Source organism: Protopterus annectens, chromosome 2.part2, assembly GCF_019279795.1.
Source record: "Protopterus annectens isolate FY-2018-M chromosome 2.part2, PAN1.0, whole genome shotgun sequence".
In the NCBI taxonomy this organism is placed as follows: Eukaryota; Metazoa; Chordata; order Ceratodontiformes; family Protopteridae; genus Protopterus; species Protopterus annectens.
The window spans coordinates 480856846-480883074 of NC_056730.1; the positions used below are offsets into that span (position 1 = coordinate 480856846).

A 26229-nucleotide genomic window follows, 5' to 3' on the forward strand; every position below is an offset into this window, starting at 1 on the left:
TTCTGGTGGTTGTCCCCCCAAGCACACAGTCTTGGAAGTGTTCAATGGAGATAGCTTTTTCCTCTGTCCACTGGAGTTAAAATCCATCTTCACAAATGGGCAAGTAATAACAAGACTGTGCTTTGACCTTTTGCACATCCACATATTTAATCTTGCTGTCCGTAGACTGCACTATTTCAGAAGGTAGCCACCCACCATATAGTAGCTTAACTGCTCACCAAAACGTGATCCAGCCCATTTCAGGGAACAGGGGCAGCTGGCTTTTATTCTTAGTTCTTTATGTCCACCATCCCAAAATGTGAATTAAGGCCCTTCTGTAGTTATGGCAGTCTCAATGAGTACATACCAAATTCCAAAACAGAAACGTCGCCCAGGAAAACAAATGGTTACTAAAACAGCTGATTATATAGCTTATGTGAGTTGCACTTTCTTACAGTTGAAGAACATTCAAACCAACGCACTCGTTACATACGGAAAAAAAAAAAGATTATTGAGAAATACTTGAGTATGATTGCAGTCAGTATGCTGAATGCATTTTGTGAGAATTAGCTTGATGGAAATTGTTTCATTCAAGCTTTAGTGCTTTATCTTGTAAGAAAACTTGTCAGTTAAACTTTTTTCCAGTCTGTTGTTTATACCATCTAATCTCATTGTTAGATCACTTATAGTGCCTGAAACTTAAATAATCTTTATTAAATTCATTAACTTGCTTTACTAATTCATTGGTAGTACACTTTTATGTATGTTTGAAATGTGTTTAAGCATCTTATTCTGTAATTTCCTTACTTTTTACCTAGCAGTGAGAGAGCTTACACACCATTATTGGCTTTCTAGTATCAGAGGTCCTTTTGAAGGAAACTCGTAGACCGATTCCACGTACATCAAGACTACTTTGTGTATAAAACTTTCCCAGGCTTTTAAAGTCCATTGATGACCAAGACTGTGGTCCCTCTCCTACAATGTACTGCTTCTTTCTGAGTTGGTCCATTTCTTTCCTGGATTGAAAGCAGTCTGATATGGGAGAAATGGCCTAGGCTTCTCACTGATTTTTTTTCAATGTTTATGGGGGGAAAAATTCAGTTCTCTTAAGATTTAAGGATTTATTTGTCTGCTGTAGTACTAATGCTTTTCTTATGTTTTGACTTTTTGATAACTTTCTTTCCTCTGCTTCTGTCAGGTTTTTGGATTTGGGCCCATCCAGTTTACTAGTTACAGCTGTTCTTGCCACTAAGCCTGCCTTTGTCATATTCCGCTTGCCAACAGGCATGCAGAGTCTAATTTATTTGGGTTACGTCTAAGTTATGATCATTTATATTTGAAATTTAACAGTGCCATGGAACATTGTAGCCTAAAGACTACAGAGTATTTTCTTACAGCTCTCAAATTAAGATTAAACTCCTTTTTGAGAGTTAGACAAGCAACTTTCGTTTAGCATTCCCTTCTGGTAAGCCTTACACCTTCTTTGCTCTGTCCTGCTCTAAATGACATAGAAAAGAAAATGTATAAACTCTGATGAGTCTGTAGAAAATGTACTGCTAGAACTGGAAGCCAGGTAACTACATAAAGTTTGCAAGAACAATAACACAAACTTGTATACAAACCCCTGGAATGCCTAGCCCTCACCTCCCTTCTAACTCTCTACCTACCAAACTGGCATATCAGATCTGAAAATCAATCTCCTATCCAAGTAAGTAGACCAGAAATCTCTGCAGGTCACTATCTCTACTCTTTAACTGTAGCCAAACTGTGGAATGCTCTCCCATCTCATCTCATCTCTAAACCATTAATAGTGCCCCCTTATTCAAAAAGTCTTTACATCAATATCTCTCTTCTCAATGGCTCTGCCAATCTACTGTCCCCAACTCCTCAATAACCTGATATACCCTTTCTACCCAATACTCGCCTTTTCTCCCTTCTTAATGTCACCCTTGGAAATCTATCTATATCCAGTTTTACCTCACATGACATATGAAAACGTGTGCAGTTACCTACTCTTGTTTATGTGTACTACATAAAGTACTCAGAATAGTCCATCTGTTTAAAATGTATTATATCATTGTAAATGTGTATGGCTTATCTGTATTCTCTGTTGAACTCTACACACGATACCCAGCTATTAACCAATTTACTACCAGCCATCTAATTGTACAATGTTCCAAGTTATTCTCCTGTTTGATGCACTTTTTGTAGCTTGGTTATAATTTTGAAACTCTTGTTTAATATATTTTTTGTCTTGTATTCTGTTATGGAGCTTTTCTCCCTGGGCCCCCACTGAAAATGGGCTCATTTCAGCCCAGTGACTTTCCCGGTCAACAAAAGCAAATAGATAAAATAAATTCTTATTTGTTTGGTTCATTATCTGATCTTGAGTAGACTGCATAAAGAGAGCCTTATTTTGATGCTTGATTTCTGTGGATTGACAAAGGGTTGTGCTTCAAAACCATTAGTTTGTGGTTAATGAAATTATTTTTGTGTGTGCGTATGTGTGCTTGTAAGAGAGATATTAGGCAGTGACAATTTTTTGTTTGAGATGCAGCAGTTCGGTTGCACAACTGAAGTTCATTTTGTAGATGACTTGAAGTTTTGCTCAGAAAAAACAATAGATACAACACTGTACAGTTACTGAAACAAACTAGTCTAAAAGTGCCAACATCTAAAGTAACATTTGGAAAAAGACTGGAAGTTGCGAGGTTAATTACTTGTTAAAGGTGCTTTTTTTTCTCTAACTTTTATAGCTTCTTAGCCAGCACTATGGCATAGTAGGGTAAAGCAGTGAGGTCTGCCTGAGTGATGTGGGTTTGATTTGTGGCTTGAGCATCTGAAGTGCTGGCAGGCGAAGATGGGTGCAGCCATACTGTGGGTGGGGGAGCTTGGATCGTGTGCATGGGGTATATTAGTGCAGTTGGTTTCCCCTGGTAGAGGCTGGAGAAACCTCCATGAAAGCACTGCTGAGGGTGGGCCTGGTGTTGGCCCTTAGTGGAAGTGAGGAGTGATTAAGTGCTGGTGCCCATTTCATGGCTTACCTTCAAAATTGGATGTGTGTGTGGGGTGGGGAGAACTAATGAAAACACTCCATATCAGAGGTATGATCCTTAGTCTCCTTATTGACCTTGTATGTGGGTTGAGTATAATATGAGATCCAGTGAACAAGGAGAGGAACTTGTGGCAGCTGATGATTAGCTACAAGTACCTTTCTGTGCTGTGTAGAATCTGTAATTTTGGCAGAATGTTCTTGATGTTAATGAGCAGTGACTTTGCCTTCACCCCTCAGATTTAAGTTTGAGTAATTTAACCTCGGTGAGCAAAGGCATTTGATTTTTCAATAATTCACATAACCTGATCAGAGCTCCCAATGTATTCCTTTAAAATAGACTTGCAGAGTTACTAGATGTTTGGTTGCCAGAATATTTGAAAGAAAACACTGATCCTGAGAATATAGCGGAGGATGCTGTTCAGCAGTGTGTCTGTTTCAACTATGCTAAGTAGTAATTGCATGAAATATTTTCATATCATACGTGTACTGAATGAAGGGCTTCAATGGTTAAGTAAATATAGGAGTATTTTGGGAATTCAACTGTAAATAAAGTACATATAGCAAGAGAAGAATTCTTTCTTGGCAGGAAGCAGCAAAACAGCTGTAGACACGCATACTTTCTTGTCACATGTCTTGCAGTCAGTCGTGTTCCTACCTTAAACAACAATTATAAATATGCACATTTAATTGTACAATTTATCAAAAGAGCACACAATTACAAAAGGAAGTAGTAACAATAAAAAAGGGACTGGAGTGGTAGAAAGGTATGTGAGCTGTGCGACAGTAACAAGAGACTGGAGTATTGGTAAGCATATTACGGATAGGATACAATGAATTGTACTTTGTACCTACAGATAATAAGACCCCACTTTGAAGTATTATGCACATTATAGAGATCTCGTTTTTCACTAAGAGACAGGATAGAAAACAAAAATATAATTTGTGATCTTCACTAGAAGCCATAAAAAGCCGGACTTGTAGGAGAGGAGGCAGTTGAGTGTTGATTGTAGAAAAGTGAAAACAACTCCAAGGAAAAGATGAGTCCAAATGTATACGCGATCTCAAAAAACAAGACACTACAATTGGAGGATGCAGATGAGATGATTTTTTTTCATAGAAATGGTAGTGAATGATGAAAGATTGGAACATCCTTTGTGAAAAGGTGGTACTGTAACTAGGAAACTGTATCAGGATTCAGGAATGCATGGAACATGTAAAGGAGCTTATTCAGAAGGCAGGGACATGTGCAGACTAAATGGCCCAAAAGTGTTCTTCCCTCCATCAAAATCTAGATTTTTTTGGTTAAGCTGCACCAAGGTGTTAGAAATTCAGTTTGGGTGAGCGTTTCTAAATACAAAGCATTGATATGAGAGTTTTTTTTTTTCACAAACCCTTCTACTACCTCATCCACAGTGTCTCCCCTTACTCTCACCTCATCCCATAATCGTAGAACATATACTTATAATACTTTGTCTTCACCGCATACGAATTCCACTACCTACCTAACTCTCTCTGTACCCTACATCTATCACAACCACTAGCATCCAAACACACCCCACCACCAATATTACCCCACCACCTCACTAATTGCACTACCCCAAATCATCTCCATCCCATCCATCCTACTCACTTAAACCCAAGGACAAAGAACTATTACCAACTCCTACTGAAGTTCACCAAACTCATAAGGAGTATATTACCTAACCTTATAACCAGCGGTGACATCCACCCTAAACCGGGCCCAAAGTCACCAGCTACCTCTAACCCCATAAATACTACTCCTACAAACCTAAGAAGCTCACATAATGCCCCCAAATCATTCCTAGTCTGCCACCTAAATATCAGAAGTTTAAATAAGAAAATACACTATCTGCATGCCCTCCTAGACATGCACTCCCCTGATCTACTCTGCCTCACAGAAACGTGGCTAAAACCCACTATCTCCAACAATGAAATATTACCCTCCAACTGTAACATAATAAGACTCGACCGTAAAGGTAGAAAAGGAGGCGGAATAGCCATCCTATATAAATCCATTCTCGAGATATCCACAATTAACACCCCACAACACCTGACAACTTCCAACTCCGAAATAATCATCTCAAAAGTACAGCTTAACAAACACAAATCTATAAACATAATATGCAGCTATATTTCCGCAGGTAACAACATAGCCACCTTAGAAAGCACCCTTCAATGGTTCCCCACCCCCAAGAACCAATCTTTCTCGGTGACTTCAACATCGACTGGATAACTTGTTCAACAAACTTCCCCACCACCCATATTAACTTACATGGTTTCTCCCAGACTATTACCACCCCCACCAGAATCAACAAGCCCAACAAAAAGGAAAGCATCCTTGAGTGGATCTTAATAAATAGCAATCCACAGCTATACAAATCAGGCACCCTACCTGAAGACTTGAGCAGCCACCTCCTAACCTATATAATCAGGAAAAGGGAAGACATGTCTCACCAAACCACCTTTAAAACCCTTAGGTGTACAAAGAACTTTAACCTAATAAGTTTCCAGGACGATCTTAGCTCGTGTAAATGGGCCAATCTAAAACACTCCCCCTTGATGAAGCAGTCTCAGAATTCAACACCAGATTCCTGGCCATCTTAGACAGGGACGCTCCTACACGTACAGTCAGAACCAAAAATAAAATTGCTCCTTGGCTAACCAGTACTACTAGACAAAAACTTACTGCTAGAAACTCAGCATGGACCTCCTGGAGAGCCACCAAATCCCCACAAGCCCACATTACATTCAAACAAATGACAAATGATGCAAAAAGGTCTATTCTGTTAGACGAACAAAACTACTATACCAATTTACAACAAAAACACCATAATCAGCCTCAGAAATTCTGGTCACGTCTGAATAAACTGCTCCACCCAGGTAAAACCTCTACCCCCACCCCCTCAGTTACCCTACAACAACCTCCTAAATGTGTTGCTAAAACCTTTAACACTTTCTTCCCTGAAACAGTCCAGTCCCTTGCTAATAATCTGTCTCCCACCTCCTCTACTACAATCTCATCTACTGAAGAAAATACCCCCCCCCCCACTCAAATTTGATCCCATCCCCACAGACTATATAAAATCCGTACTTAAAAAACTAAAACCTACCATCCTGGCAGCCGACCAACTTCCTGCAGAATTTCTACAAAAGGCCGCTAATGTTATAGCTTACCCTATCGCCATCTTAATCAATCGCACTATCCACAAATCCTACATTCCCTCCATCTGGAAAATATCTCATATTATTCCACTTCATAAAGGGGGATACTCAGACAAACTCTCTAATTACAGACTCATAGCCATACTACCTCCTTTAGTAAAAATAATGGAGAAATGCATACAGAAACAACTCCTAACCCACCTTACACAGAATACTCTCCTAGCTCCAACTCAACACGGCTTCAGTCCAGCCCATAGTACTACCACCGCCCTCCTCTCCTCACAGTATAAATCAAAACCGCAATCAGAATTTGCTCTCCTCTGCCCATTTTCTTGATTTATCTAAAGCGTTCGATATGGTAAATCACCACCTACTCCTAGACCCTTTAAAGTCACTCTCCTTAGATAACCCAGCACTCAGCTGGTTCCACTCTTACCAGCACGGCAGACAACAAGCCATCCTGTGGAAAGAGAACTTACCCCCCCTTCTACCTGTCACCCTTGGAGTACCCCAAGGTTCTATCCTGGGTCCCCTCCTTTTCTCCATATTCATTAATGACTTACCCAAAGTTATCCTAGAGTCAACTTGTGTACAGTATGCAGATGACTCTGCACTCATCTGCACTGCCTCGACTCCCACAGATTTACAATCCCTATCCCAAACCACTTTTAACAAAGTAGAAAACTGGCTCAATAATCGTAGTCTCCTACTGAACCCAAACAACCAAACTACTACTTTTCTCCCCCTCCCGTAAGCTAACATTACCATTAATCACAGTCTCTTCCAACAATGGCACCAGAATCACTCCTGAACCTTGCACTAAACTACTAGGGGTAATCATTGATAATAACCTGCAGTACGATGCCCATGTAGATAAAACCATAAAACCATAAAAACAGTAAATAAAAAAATAGGCTCCATGTATAGGATTAAGAAATTCTTAACCCCATCTGCCAGAACCGCAATAGCTCGCACACACCTTCTTTCAACCCTTCTCTATGCCTCACCCATCCTCACAAATCTAACCAAAACAATCCTTAACAAAATCACTAACTGCTATAACAATATAGCTAGATTTGCCACAGCCTCAGCTACAGAACCCACCACTGTAAAAATCTTCAAAAATTAGGCTGGCTTAAACTATCCAGTCAGATTTATTATAACCAACTCATAATGATTCATAAAATCCTAAATCAACCTACCGGTACTCCCATTCTGACTAATATTATTACCCCCTACAGCAACCTATCATCCCTCCGCTCATCCAACAAACTGCTAGTACAAACCACCAAAGCCAACAACTCAGCTGGAGACTCATTGTTTTCTAACTCTGCTGGTAAAAAATGGAACTCACTTCCAGCTGAACTAACCACCACATGCTCCTTGTCCCAATTCAAAATATCCCTAAAAATGTACATGAACAGTGACTGGCACTGCCCATGTCCCAAACCTGACTAATCCAATCACAATTTAGAATAAGTAAAATAAACTCAGCCATAACCAGTGTATACCCTGACTAACCTATTTAATACCAGGACAAAGGTAACCCAAACATAGCTCACAGAGGTACACACCCTAATATCTTCTCTCCCCACCCTCTTAACACACAATTCCCTCGACCATTCATCTATTTTATCCCATCATCAGGAAGAGAACTAACTTTGCTGCCCACATTAAATTACTTCCTTCCTAGCTACTTCCATTCGATTTAACTATCATCCTTGCCTTCTATCTGTAATTCCTTTTCTTTATTACGCACTGCTCAGACATGTAATTATTACTTCTGTATACCTAATCCAACTACCAGCAATGACAGTTTTTCTTTAAATGATTATTTCTATCTACATGTAACCTTGACTATTACCTGTCACTGATGTTATTAAATGTTTGCTAACTTTATGTATCCACAATTTTGACTATTACCTGTCACTGATGATGTTAAATGTTTACAGACTTCGCTGTAACAATAATTTGTCATGTAAATTAATTTCAGTGTGGAACTTTTCTTCCCGGGCCTCCGCTGAAAATGGATATGTATCCAGTCAGACTTTCCTGGTTAACAAATATAAAATAAAACATCAGACAGAAGCACACTTTTATGTGACTGGAATGTTGCCTTCTTTTTTTTTTTTTCTTTTGGCTTTTCCTAGTTAGGGGTCGCCACAGCGGATCGCCTGTCCTCTCATGATTGGCAGTGGAGTTTTTACGGTGTCGAGTTGCCAGCCTGGCGCCCAATCTTCCACAGAAGACGCACACATGCACGCACACCTAGGGCCAATTTAGTGTGTACAATCCACCTACAGCATGTTTTTGGGACGTGGGAGGAAACCGGAGCACCCGGAGGAAACCCACGCATCCACAGGGCAGACTCCGCACAGAAGGCACCCCAGCCGAGGATCATACCAGAGAACCTCTTGCTGTGAAGCAACAATGCTAACCGCTGCACCACCATTGCCTAAGAGACACAAAGATAAAACGTAGCTAGCAGAATGTTGCATGGCGCTTTTGTCACCCATTGCAGTGTATTGTTGAGAAAGTTCAGAGCAGTAAATTTAATATAGCTAACCTAGCCTATACATTCCCAGCAATCAAAAGTGAGTCATCAAGATAAAATTGATGTAATGGGAATAAAACCATGTTACAGATAGTTGCAGATAGTTTATATTAAACTGTTGCAGATTTAAAGTGAAAGAACATTTTTATGTGCATCAGAGGTTATAGACTGTGGAGCCCCCCTTAAAAAAAAAAATGTTATGTAAGGCATACAGGAAGGTCAGACATGCAGTGATGAAGATTTCAGCTTTTTAGGAAGGAAGTGTGTATGCTATGAAGCTTTTTGCTTTGTATTAAGCAAATAGTGATGGTAGGTTAAAAAAGTTTATAAATATTAGCACATCTGAAATGCATGTGTGTGTCTATGTGTGTGTATGTATGTATGTATATATATATATATATATATATGTATATATGTATATAGATATATATATATGTATATATATATATATATATAATTATACATTATACATACACACACACACACACACACACACACACACACACACACACACACACACACACACACACACACACACACTTGTACATCCACATATGGGGATGACCTAAGTAAATTTATTACTGGAAAGCTTTGATTTGTATGAAAATATAGGCTGAGGGTGAACTAAGATGATGTTTCACTTTGTATTTCTTGTGGCAATTAATGTGAAATAAGTATGTGAAAGTTCACAAATTTAGCTGGGTGAAAATAGGCAATTTAAAGTATTCAAGAAGGTTTCAGCTTTCAGTTTAGAACGTGATTGCTGACATGCTAGCAGTAAATGAAGCTGTTATGTGATGCCTGATATGATGCTTTTATTATTTGAAATTTACATCATCCAAGCCAGCGGTTGAGGTTTACCTTTATAGTCTAGTGTTTTGTTAACTATGCATAAAAAAGGGTATGTATTCAGATGTGATCGAATAATTCCATCATCCTTTATCCCTAAGACTTGATGCTGGCAGAGAACAGGCAGATCAGTGTCTTAAACTTTTCTAGGCTACCTAACTCCCTCCCCTTTTCTCCCCATTCTGTGCATGGAAGGACTCCACTACCGATCTGATTTGCTGCAAGTCGGTACATGTGCATCTACCCTCTCTCTCAGGCTGCTGTCTGAATTTTGCTGAGCTGTGTTTTTTCAGTGCTTTTACTCTTTCTTCCAACTTTTTAATCCTTGATTTTAAGGTCGAGTTTCTGTTGCCTGACATTCTCCTACTACATTTGCCTTAAGAACAGGCTCGTTTATTGCTCAGTTTGCTTCTATGACTGCTGGGATAATGCATTTTTCAATCATTGTAAATTGCTTTTGCACACGTCTGTTCACGTAACTGAATTACGTGAACATGAAGCATCCTTCTGGGGTCTGGTGCTAGTCATAGTCTTACTTCAGTCTGATTTTGACTCCCTTAATTTTGTAGAGTAGTGTAAAAGGTTTTGCTTGTCTGGCTTTTTGCAAACTAATTTCCTTATCCTTAAGTTTGTAGATATTGGTGGTCATTTAGGCATGTCTTAAAATGGGATTCCTGTATGTGCTACTTCAACTAATATACCAGAGTCAGATGCAGGACGCTTCCTGGGCCATCAGAATTTTACAGTTGATGGAACACTATTGTGTCAACCTCCTTATACAATCTGACCTTGGCATCAAGGTTGAAAGTTCGTTTGACACCAAGTTTTTTGAGGCTGTTGACACTTATGTTTGGTGCTAGTTCAGTGTTGAAAAGTTTACCACTAAGGTGGTATTTCTGGCTAAGTGCTGTTTCAGTGTCAGGTCATAGACACTGAACCTGCTTTGCAGATGAGCTTGTGAGCACTGTACCTGTTTCAGCGTAATATCAACTAGAGTTAGTGTTGAATGTTTTTTGGTGCTGAAGAGACTCTTCGTACCCAAGCTCTTTGGCAGCAAGGGGAATTTTGCAGTCAGAGGAAATATTCGTTGATCCTGACCTCAGAGGTTCCTTTTTGATGGGAATGACATTATTGCTCTTCCCCTTGACCCTGATATTGTGTTGTGGAAAGTAATCTCACCAGTCACTGAAGGGAGGGACACTACTGCTGCTCCTTTTGGGATCTGAGAATTTGTATGCAGTTCTACTTGTCTCACTGGTACTCCACTAGGATGTGGTTTGGGATTATGTTTAACACTGTGGTTTTGTTGTACTTCTGCACAGTTGGCAACCAAATCTTTAATATCTTCCACTTGGTGTGATATGGAGATTAGTTTGGGACTGATTTATTTATATTTGTACAAGGACAATGCTTTTTCTCAGCTTTTCCAGTCGGTATAGTTACTGAAGCTGGGTGATGACTTCTTTGCCTACATTAAAAAAAAAAAAAAAAAAAAAAAAAACATGTCAGTGATTTCCATAACAGCCTTTTCTTTTCTTATCTTCAGTATCTTTTCTTTGTAGGGTGGAGTGTGCTTTCTAGAAGTCAGAAGTCAGCTTGTTCCTGAGCTCATTTCCTTCAGTGAGTTCTGCCTTACATGCAACAAGTGATCTTCCCTTCTTGTGAGCAGGTGTCCCCAGTTATGTTGTATTATGAATCCTGTCATACTTTACTGTTACTCAGGATACATCATCCTCTTCCCTCTCATATGCACAGTACTGATTTATTCTGTAAGTGAACAGATCCTGTTTGTACCTGCCTGTTTTACATATTTTGACTTATTCTGCTGAGGTTGTACTTGTCAGTTATGACGTGTCATTGAGGCATTCCTAATTAAGCTTTGCCCATGATCTTTAACATGACATATTCTACAACTTTCCAAACCTTTTCATCCTTCTCTTTGCTTTGTTTGGAGGACAGTTCTACTGTGTACCAGATAGGGGTGTAGCCAGGTTATTTCAGTTGTACTGTAAGGTTCCACATTGCTGCCCCCCATGATCCACTCTACCCCAGCAACTGTGGTCATGCATGTTGCCGTGCCTCCCTCTGGTCAACTCTGCAACCAAATAATGTCCATCGCCAAACCAGTACATCTTCACTAAATACAAAAGCAGTTAGTCTGAGCTTACTTACTGGCCCTCAAAACCATACTGTCATTGTAACTTCCTCTTTTAAACACTGCTACATTTAGATGTGTACTGCAGTTTGACAAGGCCATGGAGCACAGCAGCTGGTTCCAAAGATGTCCAAACACAAAACTTGCCTAGTGTTTACTAGTACTGTTACACTGTAACAGACCCCCATTGCCACATCAAGGTAGCTTGTGTGGAAGTCGCACACAGTAAAGCTCACGTGCAGCACAGCTTACAGACTTGTACTTTACTTTTGGCGAGCAGTTTGAGCTTAGTACTCTGGTTTTGGTTTGCATAAGAATGTTAACTTAAAACATTCACCACTGACAGCCCCAGCTAGTCCAAGTCCAAACACAGAAATGCAAGCATACATTAAATATGCTACTACACTTAATCTTACCCGTTGTCCAGACCACCACCCAAACCTAGAGATACAGCAGTTGCTAGTCGGGTACCAGATTGTGTTGTAATCGGTGCCACACCTACGTTTTCACAAGGCATAGAGAATGGATAGATCACAATTGAAAGTGATGGAATAAGAATGCCAGTCTGCGACACTACCTGTAAGCTTTGCATAAAACCACCCATGAAATGAATTAATCTAGCCATAAAAGCAAAAGGAAGTTGTTGAAGTGGATAGCTTTCCACTTGACAGAAGTGGCATAAATACAATACTGAGTAAAAATGGCTGGGTACACTTAAGCTATTCCTTAAATGACTTGCAAAAAGAGAAACACAGAATGGATATAAAATGCTGCCTTTTGTTTCATGCCCTTGGGGCAGCATTAAAAAGAGAAAATAGGACATTGGTTTACAGTAGACCATCTTACTATACCCTGTGAGTACATTACCCCATTGTAAAGCCTAAAAAATCTGTTACTCATTTATCCGTCGCTTTGGCCCTATATAGGACCTTGTCTTCTGTTTACCCTTTTTTTTTTCCATGACTACCATAAGTGAAGCCTTTTGATATTTCCAGCTGAATTCAAAAAAGGACCAGTGGTCCCTCTAAAGCTCCAAAATCTAACTTTTAGGGAACTAAATTAAGGATCTGCTCCCAGTCACCTTAAAAATGGAGAGAGTTTCCAGGTTCAATAAATGAATTCAAATAATTTAGCCAGAAACATCAAAGGAGTCACTGCATCTCACATGAAACCTTGTCTGGTTTCCATTCACTTCTTAAAATGGACAATTTACATGAAGTGGAAAAGCTACACCATCCCAGGGAATTGTAAAGGTAATCCAAAATTAAGAGTGTTCTGATTTAAAGTGTACCTGGTTTGGGACACTATAAAGGCAAAAAGGTGACACTGTTTAATTATGTATATGTTAACCAGGTAAGTGAGCTGATCTAAAGACTCTTCGATCATATCCTGAGCCAAATAAGCCCTGACAGGTAATCCTTTTTTAAATACAAGGTGTCTCAAATTTGGATAGTCGGTAATACAGATATGCAGATATAGGAAGAACAATAATAACATAATAACTCAAGCACACACTGTAGTATACATAATATTAATCAAAGCAGACTATGACGACCAAGGATTGTGATGACAACAAATATGCAAAAATCTGCATTGAACTAGCAATAGTGAAGCTATGAGAGTTTCTCTGAACACGAGAAGAGTAAAGGATTACACACAAAACAAAAAGATCTGCATTAAGGGACAAAAAGATGTAGTCCCTTAAAAGACAAAAATAGTTACATGTAGACAAACATGGGAAAGATAAGTCAGTGAAAATGTACAAGAGTGCATATTTAAGCTGAAGGATGGGAATAAAACAACAGTAAGCCATGCAGCTGTTGGCTGAAAATTAAAGCAATGCACTCCTAACTAGAAACAGTTAAGGGAAGAAGAACATAAGCAGAGTTGGAGTGAGAAGCACGTAAAGGAGCAATATAGTAACAAGGAATGAAATAAGGAAAATGTGTGTGTGTTTTATTTTTATATATATATATATATATATATATATATATATATACACACACACACACACACACACACAATAAAGACTTGAAGGTCCTATGTTGAGATAGGTACATGATATTAAAATAGCGGACAGTGGTGAAACAGCACAGAAATTTAACCAGAGTGATGTAGAATAATGAGACTTCATATCCACTGTTATTTTGGAACTATGTCCCTACATTTCAAACTGAGGTGGTTACTATCAAGAACACATTTCAGTATATATTAAAAGAAATGTTCTTGAGTTGAAGCAGGTGGTGGAGGGCCGTACCCAGAGAAGTGCTGTTTTAATACTCATTAGATCTTAATATACAAAACGAAGCAAGGCTGTAGGCTAGGTGGGAGACAGCTGACCGGGATTCAAGATGACAGAAGGTACAAACACCTCCTTAGATGAGGAGCAGTATTCAAAATGATTAAGCAGAAACAATAGTGAATTCTAGCTGCTTAAATGCAAACCATTTTGCATATCCACTCTCAAAAGAATCACTAATGTGTATTTTATAGTATAAAACTTATCACACGTCTGTGAACTAAAATGACACTAGGTCATGCAGAATGTTGATTTATTTCTGGAGGAAAAAGCATGCAAGCTTTCATAGAACCTCAGTTATAAGTCCTAAGCATTTATTTACTCATACTACAATGTCAACAGTAGTTGTACTACATTGTAATTAAGTTTACCAAGTGTGCTTTATATATTCAAAATGTGCTTTGTAGTCATTTTTCACTCTGTGCTTTGCTTTGTATACTCCAAATGTGGTTTTGTGATGTTGTCTATATTCCGAATATGTGTTTTGTGAAGCTTTTCTCCCCTGGCCTCAACTGAAAATGGGCTCTACTTGGCCGAGTGGACTTTCCCGGTAAATAAGTAGATTTTTTTATATGTGATTTTTATAGGCAAGTGCTAGGCTTGCTGCCCTTGTGGGACATTTTAAGACCAGTCAGTTTCCTTTGGTGAGAATCGAACCATGTACCTTTTGGCTGTGAGGTAAACACCTTAACCATTATGACAAACGTGAAGAAGTAAACTCCCTCCCCATCAGTGAATTGAACCCTGCTTTCCCACATGACAGGTGAGAATACTTGGCACTATACTAAAAAGGAGTGGCCACATATGAATGCAAGTAGTACTTTTAACAGATTCTTATTAGCTTTACATTTTTTTTTTGCCTTCACAAATTGCTTTCAGCAAATTAGCAATAGTCAAAATTGTATGTTTTGACTGACCTGCTAACCTCTGTAGTCTCCTACATAGTGCATTTTTTTTAGGAATATTGCTTCAGCAGATGGTACAACTGTCTAAGGCTCTATGTACCATTCTGTTGGGTGGGGGTGGGGGGGTTACAAAACGGCAGTCGCTATTGAATTCTGCTGCTTGAAGTTTTCAGCAAGAATTTTAAACCGTGCACAATTTAGCAACATGGTACTGTCTCTGATATTAGCAGCCCTGTTAGCTAGTTGGAGATCCTGCTGTCACTGCAAACCCCCCCCAACCTTGACTTGTGGAAGCTGTTTACTAGTTCCCTAACCTCTGTGTGTTTTCCCCCTTGCTTTTAGCCCTTCTTCCACTTTACTTGTCCCACTTGGCTGCATAATATTCCTTTGTTGCCCCTTCCCCACCAACTGATTTTAAATGATTGGCCAAACAGTTAAGTATTTTGCAAAGCATAAAGAGAAGACAGAAACACTGATTAGGTGCTAAATGCAGAGTACAGTTCTAAATAGGTTTGGAGTTTTGGACTGGAGATTAACAATCAAATGGGGGAAGGGATGGGAAACACGACTGTTAGCAAGTGATATGGGAAAGGTGTGCAAAGCACAAGAGTAATAAAAAGAATTAGCATTTCTCATTGTGCCCCCCCCCCCCTTGAGACATGTACTCATTAGTGTATGTAGTGTATGCCAGTCGACGCCATTGGTAGAAGGGTAGTTCCTTGTGGCGCCTGCCAGTTTCCAATCTTTTAATGTATTCTCAAGTTTATCCAGACCTCTCATTACCCTTCCTGCCCTGAATGAAGCAGGTTCCTACTGTAAAGCTACAAGGAGGATTTTTATTCTTGTAAGTTATAGTTCTACACATATATTACTATTTTTAAGTATCTTTGTGCATTCTTCATGCCCTTAATTTTTCTATATGCAAATCGTGGATGCAACTGGTCAAGTTCAGGAGGGTGACCATCACAGTCTCAGGCAGTTCTTGTTAGTGATAGTAAACCTTTCTTCTGTTTGTCTGGTTCTTTAGGCCTCATCCATTTATTTATAGCTGACTGCTTTTCTGCTAAAGTTGTACAGAGATTCAGTCACGCATTCCTCATAACTAGTCTCCATCCGTCCTCAACCTCTTTTTCTCATTTTGCGCATGGGGGTCGGGGTGTCACTTCCACAGTGACAGTCATCTCAAGCCAAGATTTACACTGTCAGGTGGCTAGCACTGCTGCGGTAGTTCATTCACACCACTCACTCGCACGCGCACACACACACACACACACACACACACACACACACACACACACACACTCACCTATTGCCAATTTAGTGTCCAATCCACCTACTGCATGTCTTTGGAATGTGCGAGGAAACCATAGCACCCAGAGGAAACCCACGTGACTGCAGGGAGGACATGCAGACTGTACAGAAGGCACCCCAGACGAGAACCGAGCTGGAGAACCTCTTGCTGTGAGGACAATGCTAACTGCTGTACTATCACAACCACCCATAGACTTGACAGTTTTTATTTCGCAACAGTTGGGCACAAGACATATTGGCTATCCTATTACTTTAAATTCAGGGATGACTGCAGAATCAGTTGCCAGGGTCCTTACATCAAGTTGGTCTGAGATTATTTACTCATTCTATCATTAACCTGATAGTTCAGGCATAGCTGCAGATTCAATTTCCATGGGTCCCCAAGCTAAGCTGGTGCCACACATTGCCATACACTGCAGTCTTACATTGCCTACATCAGTTGTTGCTATCTTTGTAGTCCCATTCTTTTCAGTCTTTAGGAGTGTGTCACTGTTTTAATACGACATCTTGCAAAGACCTGTCTCTCACCTGGCTAGGCTACTTCAGTTCCTCATGATTTTGTCTTCTTTTTTTCAAGCTACATTGCCCTATAGGCTCCTTACTTCTGGTATCTCTCACACACGATACTGTTCTTACAAGTTCTAATTTAATCTTTTCTGAAGTATGTGTGGCTTGATACAAGGTAATTGGTGGCTTGATACAAGGTAATTGGTGGGAGCATGTGGCATATCTATGCTTAAATTTATTATACATCTTTTCTCTGGGAGTTATTCAGGGAATGTAGACAGCCAGGAACCTAACATTTGTGTTCTGTCTTGTCTTGTTATTCCTTGGTTGATCCTAGCTGGCATCAGTTGGTGCTGTATTCTAAGCTTTCTGTTTTGTTTGCAATATCTTGCACTGTGTTCTTCTGCAGCACAGCGCATCCCTTTTGGTAGTTATAGCATCTAGTCCTGGGACATCCATTAATCATCATACCTCTCAACTGTACTGATTTTTGCCTCATATTTTTGGTCTTTTTTGTTAAAAAAATCGTGGTTTTCTAGGGAATCATTGGCCAATCATTGAAGATTGAAATCAGAAAGGAATGACAAACATTTGTGACTGTGACTACATACCCTTCAGAAAATTCATACTAATGCAAAACCTGTTATCAAATTTTAAGTTTGTAAAAGCAGTATTTAAAAAGTGTCCGTATTTTTGGGCCTTCGTCCCCCTGTTATTTATGGCTTTGTCCATATTTCTTGCTCTAAGAGCTCGAGAGTTATGATTATCAGTGATTTTTTTTTTTTTTCTTTCCAAAATAGCTGGTATCTTCCCTTACCAATTGGAGGGCTCCAACTACAAACTGGGATCCAGTGGAGAGTTCTTTCCTGCTTGCTTGTGATCAAGACACAAAGTTGCTTTTGTCAGAAATTTTTATCCTGATTCCCCTTTGAGGCCTTTTGTCAACAGTATATCACCCTGTTCCTATTTAAGCCTTATTTACTGTTGAGTTTTTATGCCTTGTTGTCATTCTGATGCATTCTTGGGCAAGATCCTCTTGGTTAGTTGCTGGTCTGAGCTGTGACTAAGGCTGGAATAATTTCCAATTTAGTCAGGTTGGCCCGCACCAGTCCTTTGACTTCGCACACCTTGTTCAACTGGATCTTTGTCAGCTTGCCATAATCCTTTGCTTACATTTTTGCCTGCTTTCCCTGACTAAACTAACAAAAAATATATAAATAGAACTGTTGTGAAATGAAACTCTGAATGTTTCCCTTGTGGCTGCTGAGAATACACGCACTTTCAGTGACAACTGGCTACAGAAGTTCAATTAATATCTCACCATTGCCACCAATATATGATGTTCCCTCTGTGGCACAGTAATCAAGGTGCCTGAATCTTCATCACTGACACTGGAGAGAGACGTTCACTTGAAGCAAAAGTAGATACATACAGTATTTCCAGATGCAGCTCTCTGCATTAAGCAGAATTTCCCTTAAGAGCGCACAGGGAATCCACTTGGTTTGAGATCAGAGTATTTTTCCGTCTCCCTTCAGGTCCTCAATAAGACTTCCCACTGGCACAGCTGTAGAGTTGAGTCCTCAGCTGAGTGTCCAAGCCATGTCCTCCACCACTCTCTCTGTGAAACCAGTGCTCTGTGTCCCTGCTCCAAATAGCTGACGTGCACACTTTGAGATTTGATTTTCACACACACACCTGGAAAAGGCTGGCACAGATTTACTAGCTATGCCCCCTTCTGCCCAGACTATGCAGTAGTTACTGCCACCAGACACTCCAAAGCCAGCTACCCTAAGGCTTTTACAAGGGAACCCAATTATACTGAGTGAAATTAATGCCAATGACCGTGTTTGATCAGTGCAGTCAGGCTTTCGTGCGATGCCACAGAGTCGCCAAGTAGATACGAGTATTCTGAGGTTAAAATATTCTCTAAAGGACTAGCCTCAATAAAAAGTTTAAATATATTTAATAGTAATAAAAGAACATGAAAATACTGCATTACTATTTACAGTAAACACCAGAGTTTCATGTCACAGGAAATATTAAAATAGCACAGATGAATAGATTCACACAGCTGTAGAAAAACAGTACTGAACTAATTGGGTCTATATTAGAACATCGAAGTGTCAGGTCTTCGAATGTTCTAATATGGACACCTAGTAACCGAAAGTTGAAAATAGCGAATTTTTAGATAACTGAATTCTTTCCTAGGGAAAGAATTCGGTTGTCCGTTATTGTCGCTTTGCTATTTTCAGCTCTGCGGAGGAAAGTTACGGTCGGGTTCAGGTAAGTGTGAGATTGTGTGGACGTGAGGGTTAGGGTGGGATAGGTGAGTTAGGGTTAGGGTTAGGGCATGGGTCGGGTAAGTGTGCGAATTTTTGGACGTGAGGGTTAGGGTGGGATAGATGAGTTAGGGTTAGGGTGCGGGTGAGGTGTGTGTGCGATAGTGACGGACCTTAGGGTTAGGGTTTGGGTTAAGGTAAGTGGGTAGATAGCGGTGTATGTACAGTTTAGTGTAGGTTTAGATGTAAGATTTCAGGTGTGTGTGTGTGTGTGTGTGTGTGTGTGTGTGTGTGTGGATTGCTGTGTGTTTGGAGTGTTTGTGTTGTGTGTATGTGTTTTGGAACAGCAAATTTTTTCCCTAGGAAAAAAAGTCGATGTTCAAAATTTTCGGTATTACTGGTTTTCGGTTACTAGGTGTCGATATTAGAACATTCAAAGACCTGAAACTTCGATGTTCTAATATAGACCCCAACTAATCTAACTATATTTTCCTGACTTGATGTAAAGAATTACTCTTCCCTGTTCACTTACTAGAGCAGGGCAGGATGAAGTAGGTTGAGTGTTCCTTCTATGCCTGGTTTCAAAAAACAGAGTGCCATGAGACTTCAGTCTCATCCAGTATTAAAACATTTTTTTGCCCTGGATTACAGAATGACATCGCATACCTCTGGCGTCTGACTTCTGGTTCCCATACTACCCCCTTTCTTAGCAACCAAGTGGAATCTCTCACGTGTCAATAGTACACACACACACACACACGTTTGCTAAGATCTGTTGCAGCTTCTGGAAGTCATAGAACAGTAAAATATGTCTACTCTTCCTACAGGAGCTAATAAACCATTCTCTGGCACAGTTTGTCTCTGGCTGCAATCAGAACTGTAAGATACGATCTTTATGGCCTAAATTAAGTAGTTTAATTTCATCCTATTATTCAAAGTTAGCTGGAGCTCAGGTTAACCTCTTCTCTTCCAGTATCCTCTGTTACAGTATTAATTTCAATAGTTATAATACAGTCTGACATACAAGCGTATTTCTTTTTCTGTCCAGCAGGACAAACTGTTGGTACATTTTTTTTTTTTCAATACAAGCATCTGTACAAATACAAATGGCATAATTATTTCCAAAAGTCCAGCTAGCTGTGCTGGCATATGTTACACATCCACTGCCCTACTTTTGGCATAGCCAGGAATACCTCACATCGTCACAACATCTTTAACCATATTTTTTTTTCAGATAATATGGTTTGGGCTGTGTCATATTTGCCCTGTTCAACCTGTGGAAGAGCTGTTGTGCTACTGCTGTTCCTTTGAATCCTTTGTCAATTATTAATTTTTTTGTGAAATGATCTGCAGTATAACTTCCAGAGGCTTTGGGTTGAATTAGCTGGCTGCTGCCATATGACTCACAGTTATACCGGTTTCCATTCATTGATTTTTATACTTTGCCCTTTATAAATGGCTCCCATCCATGTCCTCCTTTCTTCTCTCAGGACACTGTATGCAATTTGCAGCAGTTGCTCCTTCAGTCGTTAGATCTTGCATTTATGTCTTGATGGCAAAGGCTTCTTAGATACTGTTCATCCTTCCCTTTTTGTCTTCCTCCTCTGGGATTAAGATGACCACCCCTTGACTGACTCTGCTTCTTTCAGTCTGTTGGACTGAGTACTATCCAGTGTCTTTCAATATGTTCACTACCGGCCTACTAGAGTCTTCTTTACTGAAGCATTTTTTTTTTGTTACTGACTTTGCATGTTACCTTTTGGCCCAGATTGTCTCTGTTGTTGCCCCTTAAATGGCGGTACAGTGGTGCAGCAGTTAACGTTGTTGCCTTGCAGAGAGAAGTTCTCCAGTTCAGTTCCCTGCTGGGGTACATTCTATGCGAAGTTTGTATGTCCTCCCTACATTCATGTGGGTTTCTTCAGAGTACTCCAGCTTCCTCCCACATTTCAAAAACATGTGTCAGGAGCGTTTCTCCCCAGGCTTCCTCTGAAAATAGGCTCTGTCCTTGTTGGACTTTCCTGGTCAACAAATGTTAATTACATAAATTAAATAAATGGATTGTTTAATGTAATCATTATTCATTCTCTGCTTAATGTCTCTTCCTGTTTGTTATTGAAGAACTGTCTTGGGCCTAATATTTCTCCTTATGCTGTTAGGCTGTCAGAGTGTTTATTGATATCTCTTGGTGTGTCTACAGGAGCTTAATAGACAACTTCCTTCTTGAGGTTCTGTGTTACTAACCTTATACCTTTCATCTCTTTAGGCATGGTCTTCTGTACTTATTCTCGCATCAGTTCCCAGAATACAAGCTTTTCCCTTAATAGTTCCAACTCTTTATCCTGGAATTCTGTTCATCTCCTGATGAGCAGTGTGCACTTATGACAGTGTAATGTAAATTCTGTCTTGATCCTTGGACTAGAGAATTAGTTTATCTTCATTTTCCTTGTACGATATTTTAGGTCTCAATTTTTCCAGTTCCTGTCCTTTTAGAGATGCTGTCAGGCAACCAGGCAACCTTTGCAGTGATCCACCCAGGTAGTTATGCTTGGGACTTTGTCGTATAGGTGGAGAAAGATGGGCCAAATTTTTCACACTTGAAAGTTATGTACTTACCATAATGCTAGATGTTTAGCACCAGGTCCAGCTGCACTTCTACCCTCTTCCTATTAGTAAGGCTTTGAATGTTGCTTCAGTAAGCTTTTGTCGTCTCCTTTGATGTTCATCGTGCATACAGCTGCAGTCATAACAGATGGGTTTTCCTGCCATCAGGCGGGTTCTCGGTCGGCCGAATTCCAAAGTCTTGGTCCGGCATCGGTTGTCGTCGCTTCTTCCCTGACGTCAGTGCAACAGGGGTATAAAAGAACCAGCCAACACCATTTTCTTCAGTCTTTCTTGCCGCGCGGTGCCCGAAGCAGAAGCTGTTCGCAAGTGCCGGTCGACCAGCTCCTGAGATCACGAATATTTTTCAACCGAAGTCTTCTTAAAAGCCAAGTACCCCGTTGGGGAAACTTTTCTTGCCTCAGACCGATGTCAGACAAAGTTGATAATTGCATTTCATGTGGGAAGCAAATACCGCATAAGGATTTCCATTCCCTCTGCATTCCTTGCTTAGGCCCAGACCACGACGTCTCGGCCTGTCGTTTTTGTGCTACATTCAACAGACGCACTATTAAGCGTCGGGCGGAGTTCGCCCAACACTTTTTTTGGAAAAAAATTTAACTACATTATGTCGTCGGATACTCCGACTCCAGTTTTAAGTAAAAAACGCAAAGATAAGGACCGACATACGAGGTCCGTGACTTCTACCGACACTACGCCAAAGCCGACTACAGGTGGTCCGGTTCTCAGTGAGGCGCCTACGCAGCCCCTGACTACCGATGACACTTCCTTAGCAGTGTCTTCTGTGCCCGAGGTCGCAGGCTCTTCGGCCTACACCCCAACTACAGATACTGAAGCCATTCTTGGCGGTGAAACTCAGAGTTTAGACAGGCCTGCCACCTCTCAAGGAGTCTTCAGGCCTTCCACTTCTTTTTCCATCAAGGCTTTCACTAAGTCTAAAGCAGCCATGCATACTAAAAGACAAGCTACACAGGGCCATTCTCGAGGCCCCATGCCTAAAAAGCAGATGCTCAAAATGGCTGAGGATTTGATTACTCTTATCAGGGGTTTTCAACCCCCCCCCCCCCCCCGGGACATAAGGCCCAGAGTGGAGGACGAATCCCCTTCTCATTATTTCAGAACATTCTGAAGACCAGCAACATTCTTACTCCCCTTTTGAAGATTCTGATGCAGAGGAGTCCATTCCCTCTGTCTCCCCCCCCCTGAGGATTACTCTTTTGGGGAAACTTTGCATACCTTGAGGGAACACTTACACTGTGAAGGCCAAGAGTACTCGGACTCCAAGAAAAGGCTTAGGGATTTCCTCTTGCTCCCTCAGCACAGGCCTCTGGCTATACCTCCTGTCTTAGACATACTTGATGATGTGTATTCGGAGGCCTGCCTTAATCCAGACTCTCTACCTCCAGCTCCAGTCAAGCCTGACAGGTATTACCGGGTTCCTGATTCACACCAGTTTCCATACAAAAGCTATGCGGCTGACCCAGAAACTATTTCACAGGATCCCAAGGGAATTAAGGCCTCCACTGCTAAAAATCCATTACCTTCAGAGAGAGATTCCAGAGCTTTAGAAAGGTGGGGGGAAAAGGTATACACCTCGGCCACCTTAACCATGAGGGCATTAAACTGTCAGTTTCATATGTTAAAGTGCCAACAGTTTCTGTTATCACAATTGAAAAGCAAAATGTCACAACCTGAACAACCTGACTTGAAGGAGTTGCAGGATTTGTTGCACAGTGCCGAACAGGTGGGTAAACATACCTTGCAATGTGGTTTTGATGCTTTAGAGGCCTCATGTAAAGCGGCTGTTACAGGATCAGTCATATGTAGACATGCTTGGCTCAAAGAGCAAACCTTACCAAATCATGTTAAAGCTAAATTACTGGATGCACCTCTGCAAAAAGATGTATTGTTTGGTGTTAAAGCTGAAGAGGTATTAAAGAAAATGGAGGAAAAGGCAAAATCAATGCAAACAGTGAAAGATTTCTTACAGGTACAACCTCCACGTTTCAGTAGAAATTGGCCTTCCAAAAATTGGTCCTTTCCAGCCACGGACAGACCCCAAAGAGGTAGATACAGGTGCCCGAGGGGTAGAGGGCAATCTCAAGGATCATTTAGAGGCAGACAATGGCAAACACCTACACAAAAAGGTGGTGAGAATAGTTCACAGCAATTCAGAAAGCAGAACCAATGACTTCCCCCTTTGCATGCCAAGCAAGGCTCAAATGGCAGCACCTTTAGGCGGAAAACTGGCATTATTTTCAAAAAATTGGCATATTGTCACAAAAGACAAATGGATCCTGGACATTATAGAGAGAGGCTACAGATTCCACTTACACACCTTTCCAAAAATGAGGGGCATGCCAAACCTGCCACACAATCAAAGGGCAGAGGCACAAAAACAAATTTCAGATCTTATGGACATGAAAGCTATTTAAGAGGTACCTGCACAAGAACAGGGTCAAAGTTTTTATTCCAGACTATTCCTGGTACCAAGAAAGGGAAAAGATTGGAGATCTATTTTGGACCTATCCATCCTAAACACATTTTTACTCGTGCCAAAATTCAAGATGCTCACATTACAGCAGCTTCTTCCCATGCTGGGCAAGGAGTCTTGGCTGGTAACATTGGATCTCAAGGAGGCATACCTGCATGTCCCAATCAGACAAGATTGCAGAAGATACCTCAGATTTCTTGCAGGTTCAACCCATTATCAATTCTCTGCATTGCCCTTTGGCTTATCTACTGCGCCCAGAGTGTTCACGAAATGCCTGGCATCAGTAATTGCCTTCTGCAGACTTCAAGGGATACAAATATACCCATACCTGGACGACTGCCTGATCCAAGCGGACAGCAAACACATACTTCTGAAGCACATGACGTTTGTAATAAAGTTGTTGAAATCTCTGGGATACACAGTCAACAAAAAGAAGTCAAAACTAATACCCTCTCAGACAATAATTTTCCTGGGTGCCAGCTTGGATACAAACACCCAGATGGCCTACCTCACGCCAGAGAAACAAGGGCAACTAACTCAATACTTCAGAAAACTGGTAACTTTCACCAGGCTGACTGCAAGGAAAATCCTGCAGGCTCTGGGATTCATGGCATCTTGCATCCTACTAATCTCATGTGCAAAGCTGCATATGAGGAAACTTCAATGGTACCTAAAAAAACTATGGTCTCAACACAGCCACAGTTTGGAAACAATAATACCACTGATTCCCATGTCTTCAAAAGGAATTTATGTGGTGGGCTCAAGCATGCCAAAGAAACACAGGTCTACCATTCTGCAAGCCTCAAGCAAATCAAGTCATCACAACAGACTCCTCGGATTATGCCTGGGGGGCGCACATGACAGATCGGTGCATTCAGGGCAAATGGTCCCAAAAAGAAAAGCACCTACACATCAACCAAAAGGAAATGCTAGCAGTAATAAATGCTATTACAGCTTTCAAAGACCTGCTGCATCCAGGCCAGCTATTGATAAGGACAGACAACACCACAGTAATGTGGTACATAAACAAACAGGGAGGAACCCATTCATACCCCCTATGCAGGCTAGCCATGTCTCTTTGGAACATGGCTCTGGAATTGCAAATCGAGCTACAAGCACAGTTCCTGCCAGGCAATGAAAACACGCTGGCAGACAACCTAAGCAGAAATATGACCGATCCACACGAATGGAAGCTGCATCCTCAAGTTTTTTCAAAGATAATTCAAGCATGGGGAAGGCCAAACATAGATCTCTTTGCCTCCCACAGAAATCACGAATTGGCAAAATTCTGCTCAAGGACCTTTCACCCACAGGCCTGGAAAGTGAACGCACTCTTTCAGTTGGACAACAATGACAGTTTATGCCTTTCCACCTCTTCCTCTGCTGCCCAAAGTTCTATTAAAAACCAGAACAGACAGACCCAAGATGATTCTCATTGCTCCAGACTGGACAAGACAACACTGGTACCCACTCCTGAGGAGCCTAACGCATTCCCCACCATGGATCCTGCCTCTAATGCCTCTTCTACTGACTCGGCACAACTTCAAAACTCTTCACAGTCAGCTGAAAACACTCAATCTAGCCACATGGAGGATTCCTTAAATTCACAGCAGACCCTACTCTCCAAGGAGGTACAGGATGTCATTTTGGAGGCCAGAAGGCCGTCTACTAGAAAAGCCTACTCCGCAAAATGGAAACGGTTTTGTCTGGAATCAGAAAAAGGGTCAGAATCCTGGAATACTGAACTTACCTCAAATACTACAGTACCTAGCCAAGCTGCTAAGCAGTGGACTTTCATTCTCCTCCATCAAAATCCATGCCTCAGCCATTTCTGCAGAGTACAACACTGATCCTCCTTTATTCTCTCACCCCCTCTCAAGACAGTTCCTCAGAGGGGCTAAGAATATAAAACCCCCAAGGAAGCAACCAGTACCTGCTTGGGACCTCAATTTCATTCTAGAAAAACTAACCCTGCCTCCTTTTGAGCCAGCTGCTTCAACAGATCTGCAATATTTGTCATGGAAAACAGCCTTCCTTCTA

The 26229-nt window shown here is 40.8% G+C and overlaps 1 protein-coding gene across 1 annotated transcript in view; it reads left to right on the top strand.

The window, feature by feature from the left end:
* IQGAP2 (IQ motif containing GTPase activating protein 2) overlaps positions 1–26229 on the top strand; it is a gene marked incomplete in the record, with an annotated part of 4327392 nt that overhangs the window by 1064135 nt on the left and 3237028 nt on the right.